A 6,000-nucleotide genomic window follows, 5' to 3' on the forward strand; every position below is an offset into this window, starting at 1 on the left:
AAATTGGTTAAATGGTATTTTTAGGGGGGTCACATTTTCGGGTCGGATCCATTACCCATAAATGCACCGAATATAAAATCGGGTTCGGAATGATCCATTCCAGACCGAGTGGTCATTTTGCAAAATTATAATAATAATTATAAAAAGATTATTATTATTTAAATAATATTAAAAAGTGGTTAGTTTACTCGATTTTCCCTAAAAAAATATATGCAACTTCATGTTTAAGTAAAATATAAATATTGTTGTTTTGGATTTTAAGGATTACATAATAAAGAGGACTTTAAGTATTAAATAGAGGTTGACTAAAAAGACACTCTATATTGCAATATGGACATCCTAATTAATTTTTTAAATATTTTTATTGGCTGAAATTGCATTGTTTTTCGGAAAAGCTGATTATAAACAGTTAATTATTAGTTAACTTTTTAAAAAGTGGTCAATGGGGTGTCCAAATTGTGTCTTATTAGCAACACCCATTAAATAATGTACTTCTTATTTTATAAAAGATTTTATACTTTTTTTAGAAATATTAGTTTGTAGTATACATTAAAATTATATAATCCCTATATTAATAAAAGAGTTGTTATTTTGTCATGTGGCATCATGTTAGACCTTGTAATTAATATGATGACATTTGTCAATCTATTGATTCTCTATTTCAAATTTCAAAATTTAATTTTCTCATTTTAATTACATTAAATTAATAACAGTAGAATAAAAAATAAAATAAAATTTATACAAATTATAATAAAATAAAATTTATACAAATTATAAGATGATATAATTTTATGTATTTATTTGAATCAACGATTATAATTTTATATACAACTAAAAATATATTTTTTAATTAATAAGTTATTCAAAATAATTAATTAATAGTTTTAAGTTTTTACTTAAAAAACCTTATTAATTTTGTAACTATGATTTACACGGGTTATAAACTAGTTTTGATTATAAAAGAGTCCCTAACACCATGCACATTAGTTCATTTTATCCCATTCATTTATCTGAATCTACCGTGTGTGATCCCAACTGTGCCCTCTTTGAATGAACATGATTCGAATCATCTGATTCAACTCTGCCATCTTTGGGTTATTAAAAATCCAAAAGTATACTAATTTTTACAGATTTTTTCGTAGTTGTTAAATAAGTTTTCAAAAATTAAACAAATTGGGGTAATCTCTGTAAAGAAAAAGAAAATCTAAAGTGGTTTGTGAAACTTTATTAGCCTAAGCTTGAAATGATTATACTTCACAGTTTTCCATGTTGCCTCTACAGTTACTTTGACTGCTCCTTTTGACTCTTTAATTACATACGTACATGCCCAAGTATTTTCTTTCTTCTTATAAGTATGTATGTGGTTTCAAATTTAGTTTTTATATAAAACAAAAATTCAATGTGTAATATTCTGATTTTTTTTATAAGGACAGCTTCTTACAACTGGAAGTCAATGCTTGTATTAATGAACAATTTATTTCCTCTCTTATTTTGGGTACTATTCAATAATTATGTTTCCATTCAAAATGAGGATAAATACATGACTACATGAGGATTTTGTTTTATAATTAGAAGTAACCCAGTAATATACTAAAATTCTATTCAACAATCTTTCTTTCAGAAAATACATATCATGTCATATCATTATTTATCGAAGCACCCATTTTTTTTTAGACAAGTAAAATAAATTTACTCGGACTTATAATTAAAATTGAAAGCTTTTTAAAAGAAAAAAAAATCAAAAGTTTACTGTTAGTATGAGAAAAGTAACATCTGGATGGAGGACAAGTCGTGATACTTTGTTCCATACCCAAAAGCCATTTGTAACTTTCCAAAATCATGTTTTTGCACAATCTTAGTGTAAAGAGAAGATGAAAAAACAAAGGGCCAAAAAGGTAAAAAGTAAGAACATGGGGGGTTGAAGTGGAGCACGCCAACATACACATATTTTGAAATTCACCCCATGGGAACTCCAACGGAGATTCTGCAGGCGTGAAGAGGCAAAGCCTGGTGCTTATTCCCACTCAAAACCCACCATCTTCTCTTACATTGTCACTTTACTCCCCTCTCCCTTCCCACCAACATCATTACTTTCTACTTTCTTCATTCCACTTGATGAACATAAAGTGAAATGGAAATTTTTGAAAACAAAATTAACTAGAAAGACTACTGAACATATTTAGACCCATTAATTTTGACCTTTATCATTAATTAATATTATTGGATTACATGTCAATAGAGACCGTTTAGTGATCGGAGTTTGAGGTTTAGCAACTTCTAAATGTCGGTTAAAATATTTAATAAATAATTAAAAGTTTTATAAGTATTTAAATACATTTCGAACAAAATTTAGACAAATTGTTTATGAAAAATTGGGTTTTGTGTTGCATTCATTACATGATCCATATATGTGTGGGTCTTAATTAGGTGTTGAAAATAATGCCTTCATGAAGGGCATTGATAAGGGTTGCAAATCTCAATGTTGTCTCCTCCAAATGTAACTAAACTATATATCAAAATGTTGACCCTCCAGACTTTAGTTTTAGCATAACAAATAGTATTTTACTAAGAAAACCCACTACCCATTGTCTCTTATATTTGAGGACAAAACGAGTGTCCAAAAAATTAAAACATTTTTTGTATTTCCATTATTTTATATGAAAACAATTCTTGTTACTAATATTTAATAACTTTTAAAAGTGCTATGGGAATATACGGTTAAAATAAACATTTAAAAGTTAAGAACTTTTAAATGTCGGTTTAATTCTTGTTAGTAACTTTTTAAAGTGTCACTGACTTTCTAAACTGCTATATAAATGTACTATTTGGTTTTCACTTCTTCTCTATGCCCAACAATTAAAGAACAATTAAATGATTGTATTGTACCAATTTTGTAAGACATATGAAAAATGTGATAAGTAACGTATTGATGTTCAAATTCTGACACTATCTAACCGAGTAATCCCTGCGCATTAAGATTCGACTACAATAACTTTATGACATGAGACATAGTTTTATATTTGCGGAGAATACTCGGTGTATTAAATCTGACCCAAAAACCCTAGTTAAGGAAGTTCTTTTGAAAAAGACAATTAAAATATTGGGCATAAAGTAAATACAAGCAAAGTATTATATATAATTAATTGTATATTTTAAATACAAATCACAAAATTACTTCGTATAAAATATTGAATTTGACAGACAATTTAAGTACATGAGTTGTATGAAAATATTATTTGATTTGTTCCTGTTGTACGAGGATGGACATTGTAAAGCATTTTAATAATTTTCATATGTGATACTATTTTTATCGCGCTTATACTACAAGACATTTAAATTTGATTTTACGCGACCTAAAGTATTCATTTTAACCTTGTCTCTTTTATGTATGCATTTTATTCCTTTCATTTGTTTATAAGAAGCCTATGCTATAAGTAGATTGTGTTTTTTGTATTTATTGCACATCAGTGTTTGTTTTATTAAAATAACTTAAAAACTAGTTTTTTGAAAAATTTGAGATAAGTTTCTTCGAAAATTGAGATAAGATGTTTATAAGCTTACAGAGTTTCTTTCATAAATATCCAACTATTATTTGATAAAACAATTTGATTTTTAAAATGATAAATATTTATGAGGCGACACAAATTCATTAGGTGGTAGACTTAGCTAAATAGAAGTTTAAATGTTTGCATCCTAATAAATAAAACTAGGCGAATGCCCGCACGTTGCGTAGAAACACCTATATAGTTGAAGTCTTTACAAATATATGATTTTTTAAATATAACAATAACATTGTTGTTAAATTTGATATAATAATTTCTATCATTATAATTATTTAAAACATAAAACATTGTTTTTTATTTTAAAGCTAACAATATAATCATTTATATAGAGTTGTTTTTAACTATTGTTATTATAAGTTATTTTAAGCTATTTATTTGGAAACTTTTAACGATTATAAAAATATATTTTAGAAATATTTTAGTTAAATTGAGATTACTATTTAGTTTTTGCTTTTATCACTACAATTTATCAATTTTAACTATTTACAAAATATTCTTTAGTTTTTTTAAATGGAACTGAAATTTATATTTGAGTTGACATTGTAATGCGCAGAAACACCTATATAGTTGAAGTCTTTACAAACATATATTTTTTAAAATATAACACTAACGTTGTTGTTAAATTTGATATAATAATTCGTATATTAATTTGATATAATATATTGATTATTTTGAATTATATGATAATATATAAATCTATTATAACGTCATACTCCCAATCGTTTGAATGACTTCTACTCGCGAGTTACACATCAATAAAATTAAATATTATATATGGTTTAATATTATTTATAGTTGTTATTTTTAACTAATTTTTTAAAATTTATTTGCTTAATGTTTTAATTTCTATCATTATAATTATTTAAAACATCAAACATTATTTTTTGATTTTAAAGGTAACAATATAATCATTTATATAGAGTTATTTTTAACTATTGTTATTATAAGTTATTTTAAGCTACTTATTTGAAAATTTTTAACGATTATATAAATATATTTAGAAAATATTTTAGTTAAACTGATATTACAATTTAGTTTTTGCATTTATCACTATAATTTATCACTTTTAACTATTTACAAAATATTATTTGGTTTTTTTAGTGTAACTGAACTTTATATTTAAGTTGATACTGTAATGTTATATTTAAATTAACAATTTAATTATTTTGTCCAAACTGTTCAAAAATTATAGCTTTAAACTGATAATGGTTTACATGCAACAACATTTTAAATCTAATAAATTAAATATAATATGTTAAAATTTAAAGACATAACTTTATAAATAGAAGTAAAGATATTATTTTAAAATTGAAATTTAGTCTATTTATGATTAAACTTTAGGTTTGATATTTATTTAACCTTTTTTAACCACCTTACAATCATTATTAGAAAAACACTACAATCTATCACTTTTAACTATTTATAAAATAATCTTTGAGTTGTTTAAGTTAAATAAAATTTATATTTAAGTTGAGTCTGTAATGTTATATTTTAATTAATAATTTAAGTATTTTATACAAATTGCTCAAAAATTATACCTTTAAAATGATAATGGTTTACATCCAACAATATATTAAAACTAATAAATTAAGTATAATATGTTAAAAGTTAAAAAAACATAATCTTATAAATAGAATTAAAGATATTATTTTAGTATTGAAATTTAGTTTACATATGAATACACTTTAGATTTGATATTTATTTAACATAATTACCAAATTATAATTATTATTATAAATAAATTGAAAAATCATGGGAGTTTCAAATGAATGTGGTGAAAGGAAAAAAGAATGGGGGTTTCAAATGTATGAGATTCAAGAAAAAAATGTTAGCTTTATAAGTATGTATGATAGCTAGTGACAGTGAAAATGGTAAGGAGAAGGGTTAGCCGAGAAGACAACAAGAGAGTTCTGCGAAAACTATCTTTGAAAACTGGGTTGTTACAGTGACATTAATTATATTTTCAATGTGATCTTATTCCTATAGTTGTATGTGATTACTGTGATCATTTTTTTTCGCTTAAGATGTTTCTTTCTTACTTTTGCGGTTTGCAGGAACAAGAACTATATTTCATGCTTACAAAGTTAAAGTTAATTACACTATTGATGTTTTATTTAATATTAAAGGTATAATGTGTACCACATTAATAATATTGTGAACAAATTTAAAAACTAATTCATTTTTATGAGATCGTCTTATTCGATCCGATCTCGCAATCACGATTTTATAAAGCATAAAACAATCTTAAGATATTAATATTTAAGACCACGTGAACCATAATCAAGATAAGATAGTTAATTCATCATGTAATTTGTTACGGAGTCACAACATTTTAAATTTATGTTATGACATGCGAGTGAGTTATGATAGTTTGTAATAATTCTTTTTAAGAAAATTGTATTTTAATAATTATCAAATAATTATTGTATTTTTTATG

This window comes from Lactuca serriola, chromosome 3, assembly GCF_051521515.1.
Source record: "Lactuca serriola cultivar US96UC23 chromosome 3, Lser_US96UC23_V15, whole genome shotgun sequence".
Taxonomy (NCBI): Eukaryota; Viridiplantae; Streptophyta; class Magnoliopsida; order Asterales; family Asteraceae; genus Lactuca; species Lactuca serriola.